We start from the raw sequence: 13,516 nt of genomic DNA, 5'->3' as shown, positions 1-13,516 counted from the left end.
CCAGGATCCGCCAGAGCCAGCCAGCCAGGATCCGCCATTGAGTCCGGTGCTGTCCCTTAGCCCGGTGCTGCCCCTTATCCTGGTGCTGCCCCTTAGTCCGGTACTGCCCCTTAGTCCGGTGCTGCCCCTTAGTCCGGTGCTGCCCTTTAGTCCGGTGCCGCCCCTTAATCCAGTGGGGTTTAGTTGGGGGGTGGTCATGTGGAGGAGGCTACGGAGGCGGATAGTGACTAAGGTGGGGTGGGGACCACGACCAGGGCCAGAACCGCCACCGTGGACAGACGCCCACCCAGACCCTCCCCTAGACTGTATGCTGGTGCGCCCGGAGTGCGCACCTTTAGGGGGGGGTACTGTGACACTCTGGCTCTGGGACTTTTGTATTTGAGCCAGGGTGTATTTTGGTTTTGTTGGGTTTTGGTTTTGTTTCTAGGTTTGCCTTTCTGTTGGCTGTATTTCTAGGTTTGGTCGATGACTCCCAATCGGAGGTAACGAGTGTCAGCTGTCGGCTCGTTATCTCTGATTGGGAGCCATATTTATTCTGATTGTTTTCCTGTGGGAATTGTGGGTTTTTGTTCTAAGTTCAGTCGGTGTACTGAGGACGTTACGGTTCTTGTTTTGTTTTGTCGTTTATTCTACAATAAAGTCATGTTTCTTGGACACGCTGCGCCTTGGTCATACTTGGACGACATAGACCCCCGTGACACTGGTGATTAGAATGGGCAGGCCAAGGTTCAACAATGTAGAACTGGGGGATGAAGAGGGGAACAAGGTCAAAAATAATAACAATGCAAAAAAACCAGCAACAATGGTGGCTTGTTGCTCTTTGGGTATAGAATGTTGAAAGTCAGTTCCATTCATGAAAGAGGAGAGAAGAGAAGGAGGGGAATGTATCTGAGAGTTCCCCCAGCTAAAAGTTCCTTTTATGTTTCAGTACTAGAGCCCTGAAAGCAGATAGCCATCTATTCACCAGCTGACTGGATGCATTGCATTGAGGCCCGCCATATTTATATGCAAACAGCCAGGCAGGCTCAACACAAGGTCTGTAGAGTCCTGAGATCTCGCCTCATACATCTCTCCATATACATCTCCCTGGTGCTCCCTGTGAAGGCCTGACCGCTGTGTAGCCAATCAATCAAATGTATTTATAAAGCCCTTTTTACATCAGCAGATGTCACAAAGTACTATACAGAAACCCAAACAGCAAGCAATGCAGATGTAGAAGCATGGTGGCTAGGAAAAACAGGAACCTAGGAAGAAACCCAGAAAGGAACCAGGCTCTGAGGGGTGGCCAGTCCTCTTCTGGCTGTGCCAGGTGGAGATTATAAGAGTACATGGCCATTAAAGGCCAGATTATTCTTCAAGATGTTCAAATGTTCATAGATGAGAGAGAGAGAGAGAGAGTCGAAAACAGCAGGTCCGGGACAAGGTAGCACGTCCGGTGAACAGGTCAGGGTTCTCTAGCCGCAAGCAGAACAGTTGAAACTGGAGTAGCAGCACAACCAGGTGGACTGGGGAAAGCCAGGAGTCATCAGGCCAGGTAGTCAAGAGGCATGATCCTAGGGCTCAGGTCCTCCGGGAGGGGAGGGAGAGAGGGAGAGAGAGAGAATTAGAGGGAGCATACTTAAATTCACACAGGACACCAGATAAGACAGGAGAATTCCACCAGATATAACAGACTAACCCTAGCCCCCCGGCACATAGACTATTGCAGCATAGATACTGGAGACTGAGACGGGGGTGGGTCGGGGGACACTGTGGCCCCGTCCGACGATACCCCCAGACAGGGCCAACCAGGCAGGATATAACCCCACCCACTTTGCTAAGCACAGCCCCCACACCATTAGAGGGATATCAACAGACCACCAACTTACTACCCTGAGACAAGGCTGAGTATAGCCAACGAAGATCTCCTCCACCGCACGAGCCCGAGGGTCGCAAAACCGGACAGGAAGATCACGTCTGTGACTCAACCCACTCAAGTGACGCACCCCTCCTAGGGACGGCATGGAAGAGCACTAGTAAGCCAGTTACTCAGCCCCTGTAATAGGGAACCGGCCAGGCAAACACAGCAAGGGCGGTTCGTCGCTCCAGTGCCTTGCCGTTCACCTTCGCACCCCTGGGCCAGATTACACTCAATCATAGGACCTACTGAAGAGATGAGTCTTCAGTAATGATTTAAAAGGTCGAGACCGAGTCTGCGTCTCTCACATGGATAGGCAGACCATTCCATAAAAATGTAGCTCTATAGGAGAAAGCCCTGCCTCCAGCTGTTTGCTTAGAAATTCTAGGGACAATAAGGATGGCTGTGTCTTGTGACCGTAGCCTACATCTAGGTATGTACGGCAGGACATAGTCGGTGAATAACGCCCATTAATAAGGCTCATGAAGGCAGGGTCTAGGGATTAAGCAAACCCGGATAAGGCTGGAGTTTGGAAGTCACCTCAGCCCTCAGATTACCTCAGATGAAAGCGATTGGTGACCTTTGCAGTGGAGGTCAAGTAGCTGCATTCATGGGAGTGGTGAATAGCCAATTCAGGCCAGGCTGCCTGTCTGCGATGGACACTCTGCTTCAACACAACACATAACGAGGAACAGACAGAAGAATGCTGTCCTCCTCTGTTAAATTCTTATCAATTCTAATAGGTGACAGACTTCACACATTCTTCAATTCCGGAGTGCCTGCCTGTCTGTTATGGACACTGCTTAGCTTACATCAGTCATATAGAGCAGCTGATGTAGCAGGAAGGGGCATTTGGCAAGACTATTATTACTGTTAGAGGCCACTACAATGCCAGCCCAATGGTTCCAAACTGTGTCCAACTGGTCACAGTGACCAATACAAGTACTGGACTGGAGGTTTGTTTTGGGTTTGTTCAGTCATGGAAATTCATGTTAAACTCATCCCAATCACAGTATTCACCATCTATAACACCCTGTAAGTCCAGCATGTAGCTAGTGCTTCAATATAGGGTCACATATCATTGTGTCCACATACTACAGGTAACATCTATTATTTTCCCTGATTGAGTTGCCACACACAGTCTTCACTCTTCACCCCTCAACTGACTGTAGCAACTGCCCACTCCTTGGTCTCTACTGGTCCAGGATAGAGCCCTCTCTGTGGGGATCTGGCCCTGGTGACCCTGGAGCATGGAGTTCAGGGGGAGAGAGCATTCCACCACCAAGTCACCTCTCTGACCCATATACCCTCTATAGGCCAGGCCAGGCTATTCTCAGAAAGACAGGGAGAAAGTGACAAATCTGTTGATAGTGTTCTGGACTATTCAGTCTGATTAATTGTCTGAAATACTGAGGGGGAGAAATTGGAGGGAAAATCTTTTTCTAAAATATTATGACTGAATGTGCAATTTTTTTGTAGACTGTAAACATTCTGGTATTCTTTCACAGGTTTCCACATATGCTACAGGAACATACATGTAGTATAAATAAATAGAATACAGGACATGAGGTAAACTAAACTTAATTAAAGGATCATGCTAATTAGATGTACAGTGTTTCTGTATTGCTGCTCACCAGAGAGAAGAGTCAACTGATAAACATGTCAGGTAAGATGCAAGAACATGGCAGCCTGAGCAGATGTCAAACAAATATGTCTCTCTGATGATATGTTTAATATGAGGGTTCCTTCTCTCCATTGAAGACTCCAGTCTCTAATTACAACATTAAGGCTGGTGGAAACTTAAGATCACATTCCTCCATGCACCAGAAGATTATTTAGCACCTGTGTTTCCTTTATAATTAGTTGATCAAAAGCAGAAAGTCAGTCAAACATCTGCTGTAATTATAAATCAACCAAGAAAGAAACAACTGAGTCCAATGCTGCCGTTGCCATTTCCGCTGTTATTGAAGGGGCTCCCTGATGACAGCTTGTCTAATGAAAAGGCCTCTCATTGATTTGTCCATATGTTGAGCAGTGGACATTGGGGTTTCATGACCATGATATCAGCCTGCCTGGTTACTTCACTGACCGCTAGAAGAGGAATCAAAGACATGAGAAACGGGAAGTAAGAGCTATGGAGAAATATCAGTACAGGGATCAACAGATCATCAGACAAGAGGAGGATCTGAGTTAATGAGATGAAGGGGGGGGGGGGAGAAAGAGAGAGAGAGGAAAAGGGAGAGAGAGAGAATCCAGCAGCCAGCTTGCCCTCAGGGAGAGTCATTAACGGTAAATGAAGCTTACCCCTGAGTGGATATTCATGAGCCTCTGACCTCTTTAGTGCATTTTAAAGATCTCTGCCCGCTGCATCTGAAACTACAGTAAAACTAATGTGTGTGTGTGTGTGTGTGTGTGTGTGTGTGTGTGTGTGTGTGTGTGTGTGTGTGTGTGTGTGTGTGTGTGTGTGAGTGTGTGTGTGTGTGTGTGTGTGTGTGTGTGTGTGTGTGCGTGCGTGTGTGAGTGAGTGCGTGTGTAAGCTAGGAGGACAATGCCTGTTCAATAGAACGGTTGAGTGGCTTCACTTCCCAGTAGTACCTATTATTACTATCCTCCGTCTCTGTGTTCAGCCTGCGATTATACGGCTGTTTCCAAAGCCTACGCTCACCACCTGTCCTGTACTCTGCCCACTACAAACCCCCCACACTCCCCTTCCCTCATCCCTTTCAAAACTGGTCACCCTTCAAAAGGTAAATTAGATCCCATGCCACTTACCAGATGTCCAATGTGCCTTGGAGAGGGAGTCAGATCTCCTCTGGTCTGGTGGATGGAAGGTGATGTCTCAAACTGCCGTTCTATGGTCTGGATGGGATGGCCTCTCTATTGTTCTCTCTAAGGAGGGAGACATGGTGCCTGATCAGCTTTCAGCCTCTTCGTTTCAATCTAAGTGAGGAGAGAAGGGGAAAGGAGAGAGGGAGCCTAGGTCAGTCAGTGGATGAAGCAGAACACAGGGGACCTGACATAGGGGCATGTTTAAATTAATTCACAACACAGTGAGGTCACTTCTGGTGCCAGATTTTTTACTAGATGGTGTACAAGTCAAAGATGATTAATTCAAATTGACTTGCTCTCCTGTGTGTGTTTATTTTATCATGTTTTCTTTTGAGGTTATCCTCATAGATCACCAGACAAAATGGACAATACAAAATGCTGACACTCTGCTCACATTGATTAGTGACCAAATTTGAGACAATGTCCACTTCCTGTGAACAAGTTGGAGACTTGGCTTCGGTTCATTCCCACATCTCTAGGTCAAGAAAAAGACAGGCAAATTATTGTACCTCTAGCCCCTAGGGCCTGAACTATAGCAGAGATCACCTCCCCAACTCTCATGATTTAATATTAAAGCGCTTTTGTGAGAGGCTAATTGGGGGTCAGAGATTTATGACGATATTCAATAAGACCCGTGTCACATACGGCTTTGGAGCAGTGGATTTGCTTCCTGTGTGTGTGTGTGTGTGTGTGTGTGTGTGTGTGTGTGTGTGTGTGTGTGTGTGTGTGTGTGTGTGTGTGTGTGTGTGTGTGTGTGTGTGTGTGTGTGTGTGTGTGTGTGTGTGTGTGTGTGTGTGTGTGTGTGTGTGTGTGTGTGTGTGTGTGTGTGTGTGTGTGTGTGTGTGTGTTTGTGTAGATCATCATCTCTGGAGACTGTATTGAGGAAAGTAGACTTCATAGATTTGTACCACACACTGTCAAATACAGACAGACACACACACACACCTAATGATAATGTTCATAGACATCATCAACAACCATCAGGATCAAAAACAATTTGCTTCACCATTAAACAATTTGTGATGTCAAGAAAATGACAAGATAACCGAGGGTACCATTACTTATTATTCATGTCTTTCTGTCTACCATTCTGTCTGCCATTGTCATAATTCGGAAATGAAGTCATCCTTAGTCCAAATGTCCCCCTAAAGACAATACATCACTCTGACATTCTGTGATTTGAGGGATGAGAAAAACCAGACACTGACAAAGACAAAAAATTGAATATATGAATTCTAATTGCCCAATACTTTAACTGTCACTCCAGATGTCCAAAGACAGACAATTGCAATGACATCCTTTCACCACACAAAATAGTGAACAGACTGTTTAAACTGACATTACGCTATGGCCGAATTTGCAATGTGCATATAGGCTAGCTACCTAGAACCCTGATTATGGAGTATCTTAAAACTACATCAGTCCACTGTAACACACTGACTAGTGCCAAGGGGTTGTAGAGAACTCCTCCAGTGACAATAGGTAACCATGTATACCATGGAAACGAGACACACTGCAATCAGAGACACTTCACACTCCCAGCGATCGATCAGCAGCTAGTCAGGATGACCTGGTAGCCATAATGCTGTCCAGTGTCCAGGCCATTATCTGACATAGTGACAGTCAGGTTCAGGTAATAGAGCACGTCCTAATCCACACATGACCAGGCTCAGGGCCTGCTGTGATCAATACACAACTAAAAGAACAGGTAATATGATATAAATGGGCTCCCGATGGTAAGGTGATATGGAGAAGGGTAGGTGTGTGTGTGTTTAATTTAATGTGTCTTCTAACAATGTAAATGTATCTTCACACAGGCTGACATTCCAATGCATTTCTAACCACTACATACTCTGTTCCATCTTGCCTGAGTTGATCAAGCTGACGTATTGGTGTGTTCAGACTAATGGAAATCAATGAGACAGAGAGCGTGCTGTTAATAAGAGCAGTGCATTTGCACTTACTCAAGACAAACCAGTTGATAAGACTGAACAGTAGCCACAGCCCCATCTGAGTAATGGGATAGCTCATCAGAAGTGCTGAATGCAGTCATTACAGTGTAATGGAAGACAAGCATCACAGTTCACGATCACAGTACGTAATTCACAGTAGATTCACTGTAGTCCTTCACTTCAATAGATTTAACTGTGACTACAAGCCTGGTGATAAGTTATTACATGTAATAACATGACATTTAATAACATGACAATAACATGAGCAACATATTGTGGCCTTATTTGGTTAGGAAACTAGAAGTAGAAGTAACATAATGGCACAAAGGATCCATACAGCCAGGGTGGCATTAAGCCCAATTTTGAGACCAAATATAACGTGACACTCAGCAAGACATAAATACTACATTAAGGGACCCAATATAACGTGACACAGACAGTCTATGAGGGAGAGTGGAGCAAGGGCCCCACCCTACCGTGCTGTACATCTAACCTGTCACCTCACAGAATGGATGCTGATTTAAGGACAGAGATGTCACTCCCTCTAGGAACAGGCGTGAGTGCTTCTCTGCCCACCCACTAGAAGCCTCACTTTCACTGGCACAGTGAGTAGGGGTGGTATCTGTGGGTAGGGGCTGATTGAAAGACAGAAATGTCACTCGCTCTAGGGGCAGGGGTGAGGTCTTCTCTGCCCACCCACAAAGACGGTTTGACTTGGCACAGCTTAGCACTTACACTGATATATCTTGATTCCTTGTTTTTGTTTTGTAGTTTTTTGGGGGTTATTGTATTGATAGATATTACTGCACTGTTAGAAATATAAGCATTTCACTGCACCTGCGATAACATCTGCAAATCTGTGTACGCGACCAATACATTTTGATTCGACACTATCTATATATATTCCGAGGAGCCTGTCTAGGGTCTGTGGTGTCTGTAGACTCGCTGTGTGTTCAGTGTCTCGGATGTCTGTAGATTTGCTGTGTGTTACTGCAGTAGTAGGGTTTGTGATGTCTGTAGACTCACTGTCAGTTCTGTGTCTGTGATGTCTATAGACTTGATGTGTGTTCTCCCCCAACCACTGTACGAATCCCAAGGGCCTGGTCAGTAATTACTGGGAAGCCTTGCTCTTCCACCAATCAAATTCCTGCACTCTGTCATCTCTCCAATCCCTGGAATGGCTTTTGGCCACACTTCTGCTCTACATCAATGGGATAAGTCCATAATTCGTTCCACGCTTTTTTATTAAAACCCAAGCCACACTGTTATTAATGCTTCATGAAGGGTTGCCTATAACAGAATGTGATTGCTACCATATGTGGTATAACGACCAGTACCAGCATACCATCCAGCAGGAGATTAACTGAAAGAGACGGTTGAGACCGACCCTTTCCGTCTAATAGCAGAGTTTGATTTGAAAGAAGCCGATGTGTCATTGAAAAGGGCAAATTAGAGAGACATTTAGTTATTGGAGGAGGGACATATCGATGCTACTACATGATTCCATATTTTTACCATCATTTTCACAACCTTACCAATAACAGATTCACAGATGCTCTCTCAGCATTATTTCCAGTGTAACACAGACACCGATACCGTCAATCATCAATGAGCCACTGGATGGATAAACTGGAATAAAGATAGCACACAGAGGCTGTGATGTCCTCGGGAGATTAATGGTGTTTTGGGCTGGTGTGATACATCTACAGTGAAACTTAATGACTCCCCTAACCAACCCCTGAGGAGCACATCTTCTACTGCGGGTGACAGGCAGAAGAGATCTATAGTAAATGCTGAGAAAAAACTTCCATAGCGTTGCTCAAGTGAATGACAGATTATGCTAGATATACTGAATATCAATAGGTTAAGGGATCTTCATATCATTACGTATTTAACCGTTTGTGAGCGTCAACACAGTGTTTGGGTCCAGGCACCACCTCACGTGCATCTTGCCTCAGTTTAGAGTGGCTAACACACGATTTTGCTTAGGCAACTTAATGCACAATAACACAAATATAATTGGTGATTCATGTTAAAAATCATATTTCCAAACATGTTACATACTTAAGCTAGCATATCGATTCAGCTCATAAACGGTGTAATAATTCCACATCCTGTTATTGAACGACATTATTTTAAGAGCCTAACTCACCATGAAACTCAACTCACAATGTCCCACTTCATTCCCCCCTTTTTTGTGTTCTAGAACTAAATGGACTCTTTGTTCAGCCAAACACATGCAGCAGAGAGAGAAATGAAAACTTCTGTTTAAAATGTTCTCCCAAATATAATTGAACAAATGTGTGTACATTCTTATTTGGCACTTCAAAGGCTTGTTTTATTGAGAAAATTAAGAACTCTGGGGTCAAACTCGGAGCAAGATATTTCTGTCTGTCAAGGCCGATTCTGAGGAGAACAAACCTAAACATTATCTGTTCTGATTCTGAATGGCTCTCAGATAGAGACAGGCTGGACCTTTGATGCTGGTGAAATACTGCACTGGGTCTTTCCACAGTAAAGATGAAAACTGGAGGGAAATCTCTCTGGGTAACGTCATACTGACAGGCAGTCACTGCATTTCAAGCTGGAGTTTTGTTTCGAGTGGATAAAAAGTGAGTATTGAGTAAGATTAAAGCAGTTGATACAGGTATAAACAAATGCATAATGCAAGCATGCACATGCACACACGCTCGCTAACACACTTGCTCACATGCTCGCAAGCACACACGCTCACAAGCACACACGCACACACACTAAAATCAGACCAGCTAACGTCTCAGCATTGATGTGCAGATTGCTGACATCATGCAGTGTAATGTCACTGCTCTCTCCCTGGTTTTCATCAGCACCTTATTAAGATTATTAATAAGGCCTCAGCCAGAATAATACCAGGTATTTTGGACCTGAAAGACAACAGACAGAGAGCATTGTTCTACTAAAACTCTCAGCTGGATTAGGACCAAATGGCTACATACTATACTGTAGGCCCAAATGGCTTCATACTATACTAAGTTAGTATATTCCTAGAAAACATTGAACCGCTGTAGTTTACAACAATTATAGTTTCTGAGGTGGAAGTTGGGAGAGTTATATTTGGGTGTTTCAGTGAAACGTAAGTGAGGGAGGCACCGCTCTCTCGCTTTCCCAGATGTTTAGTTCATTTCATTCCGATCTCCTTTGCATTATTGTAGCCATTTTCTGTAGCCTGTCAACTATGCCTCTGTCTATCCCTGTTCTCTCCTCTCCGCACAGGCTATACAAACGCCTCACACTGCGTGGCTGCTGCCTCTCTAACCTGGTGGTCCCTACACACACCACCCATGTGGAGTTCCAGGTCTCCGGCAGCCTCTGGAACTGCCGTTCTGCGGCCAACAAGGCAGAGTTCATCTCAGCCTATGCTACCCTCCAGTCCCTCGACTTCTTGGCGCTGACGGAAACATGGATTACCACTGAAAACACTGCTACTCCTACTGCTCTCTCCTCGTCTGACCATGTGTTCTCGCATACCCCGAGAGCATCTGGTCAGCGGGGTGGTGGCACAGGAATCCTCATCTCTCCCAAGTGGACATTCTCTCTTTTTCCCCTGACCCATCTGTCTATCTCCTCATTTGAATTCCATGCTGTCACAGTCACTAGCCCATTCAAGCTTAACATCCTTGTCATTTATCACCCTCCAGGTTCCCTTGGAGAGTTCATCAATGAGCTTGATGCCTTGATAAGTTCCTTTCCTGAGGATGGCTCACCCCTCACAGTTCTGGATGACTTTAACCTCCCTACGTCTACCTTTGACTCATTTCTCTCTGCCTCCTTCTTTCCACTCCTCTCCTCTTTTGACCTCACCCTCTCACCGTCCCCCCCTACTCACAAGGCAGGCAATACGCTTGACCTAATCTTTACTACATGCTGCTCTTCTACTAATCTCACTGCAACTCCCCTCCATGTCTCCAACCACTACCTTGTATCCTTTTCTCTCTCGCTCTCCTCCAACACTACTCAATCTGCCCCTACTCAGATGGTAATGCGCCGTCACTACCTTCGCTCTCTCTCTCCCGCTACTCTCTCCTCTTCCATCCTATCATCTCTTCCCTCTGCTCAATCCTTCTCCCTCCAATCTCCTGATTCTGCCTCCTCAACCCTCCTCTCTTCCCTTTCTGCATCCTTTGACTCTCTATGTCCCCTATCCTCCCGGCCGGCTCGGTCCTCCCCTCCTGCTCCGTGGCTTGACGACTCATTGCGAGCTCACAGAACAGGGCTCCGGGCAGCCGAGCGGAAATGGAGGAAAACTAGACTCCCTTTCAAGACTGGTCATTCAACTGAGACTGCTCTTCTCTGTGTCACGGAGGCCCTCCGCACCAGAGCATATGAGCGGAGTGGAGTGGGAGCGAGCGTGGAGCGTGAGCGGACGGATTTTGAACAGAGCGCAGAGCGGCATTTTTAAAAGGACGGAGCGTCGCCCTATGACCCGCTCCAATTTCGCTCGCTCACACCACGAGTCTGAAGCATGCTCAAGCCTGACCCAGAATCCATCTGTTTAATTTAATTTGTGTCGTCCATTAATTTGTATTTTATAGAGCGAGAGGAGCAGCAGCAGCAACAAGAGAAAAGGGTTGAGGAATTCAAAAGTTTATTCACTGCACGCAAAGGCCCAACCATAACAAGGGAGAGAAAAAGAGAGCTGGATGTAGCATTTTTTGAAATGATTTTCATGGACTATGAACCGCTGAGTAAAGGAGAACGCGAAGGGATGCAACACTTCGCCAGCGCAGCTCAACCGGGCTACACTCCCCCAAGAAACTATGATAAATCAGTACTTTACTTTGTCAAATTTACATCTGAGATGCCCCATTCACATGCTTCAGCTGGCGATCAAAAACGCCGTTAACAAGCACGACAACATTAATAGGCTGTTAGTGAAAGTCGGGCACCTGGTGAAAAGTGTACGCAAGAGCACAGAGGAAACCGACCAATTAGGTGTCCACCCCACAAATGCCTGCGCCATTCGATGGAGCAGCCAGCTGCGGATGATTCAGTCGTTCATCCGGTTGTTCCAAAAAGACCCGTTATGGTAAAACAAACTCAAGTCTAATGTTGCTAACATCACCCTGAATCAAGTACGGCAGCTGACGCACCTTGTCAGTGTGCTGACACCACTAGCAGACCTCACAGACAAAATGCAGAAGGAGCTGGGGAACCTGGGGATGATCCTCCCTGCTGTAACAGAAATCAAATCCCTGCTCACCGATTACACTCACGCTGCACTTCCAATGGGCATCGCTGCTTTTGCAGAAACATTGGCAAACAACGTGTCAATTCGCTATGGAATATACTATACTGATTAACATCTCATTTTAGCGTCAGTGTTAGATCCCCGTTTCAAGACAGAATGGATAATCCGAGATGAGTCTGTATGCAACAAATTCGGGGAGATAAAGTAAGGCTGTGGTTTAAGCTAAAGGTGAAATACATGCAGATTTTGTTCCTTTTTTGGAGTGAGCGGGGGGCGATTTGAGTGGAGCGCGATGCAAACTGCGTTGAGCGCTGAGCGATAATGAGCGGACTGGCCTGATGTGGCTTTGAGCGGGGGGAGCGGAGGGGTGAACAGCTCCGTGAGCGAGGAGCTGAGATTCTCACCGCTCCACTCCGCTCATATGCTCTGCTCCGCACTGCTAAAGCTAACTCTCTCTCCTCTGCTCTTGTCCTTCTAGACCTGTCTGCTGCCTTTGATACTGTGAACCATCAGATCCTCCTCTCCACCCTCTCCAAGTTGGGCATCTCCGGCGCGGCTCACTCTTGGATTGCGTCCTACCTGACCGGACGCTCCTACCAAGTGGCGTGGCGAGAAGCTGTGTCCGCACCACGTGCTCTCACCACTGGTGTCCCCCAGGGCTCAGTTCTAGGCCCTCTCCTATTCTCGCTATACACCAAGTCACTTGGCTCTGTCAAATCCTCACATGGCCTCTCCTATCATTGCTACGCAGACGACACACAACTAATCTTCTCCTTTCCCCCTTCTGATAACCAGGTGGCGAATCGCATCTCTGCATGTCTGGCAGACATATCAGTGTGGATGACGGATCACCACCTCAAGCTGAACCTCGGCAAGACGGAGCTGCTCTTCCTCCCGGGGAAGGACTGCCCGTTCCATGATCTCGCCATCACGGTTGACAACTCCGTTGTGTCCTCCTCCCAGAGTGCAAAGAGCCTTGGCATGACCCTGGACAACACCCTGTCATTCTCCGCTAACATCAAGGCGGTGACCCAATCCTGTAGGTTCATGCTCTACAACATTCGGAGAGTACGACCCTGCCTTACACAGGAAGCGGCACAGGTCCTAATCCAGGCACTTGTCATCTCCCGTCTGGATTACTGCAACTCGCTGTTGGCTGGGCTCCCTGCCTGTGCCATTAAACCCCTACAACTCATCCAGAATGCCGCAGCCCGTCTGATGTTCAACCTTCCCAAGTTCTCTCACATCACCCCGCTACTCCGCACACTCCACTGGCTTCCAGTTGAAGCTTGCATCTGTTACAAGACCATGGTGCTTGCCTACGGAGCTGTGAGGGGAACGGCACCTCCGTACCTTCAGGCTCTCATCAGTCCCTACACCCAAACGAGGGCATCGTGTTCATCCACCTCTGGCCTGCTGGCCCCCCTACCTCTGCGGAAGCACAGTTCCCGCTCAGCCCAGTCTAAACTGTTCGCTGCTCTGGCACCCCAATGGTGGAACAAGCTCCCTCACGACGCCAGGACAGCGGAGTCACTCACCACCTTCCGGAGACACTTGAAACCGCACCTCTTTAAGGAATACCTGGGATAGGATAAAGTAATCCTTCTACCC

The sequence above is a fragment of the Coregonus lavaretus genome, assembly GCF_964263955.1.
Source record: "Coregonus lavaretus genome assembly, chromosome: 25".
NCBI lineage: Eukaryota > Metazoa > Chordata > Actinopteri > Salmoniformes > Salmonidae > Coregonus > Coregonus lavaretus.
This window is presented reverse-complemented; position numbering follows the sequence as displayed.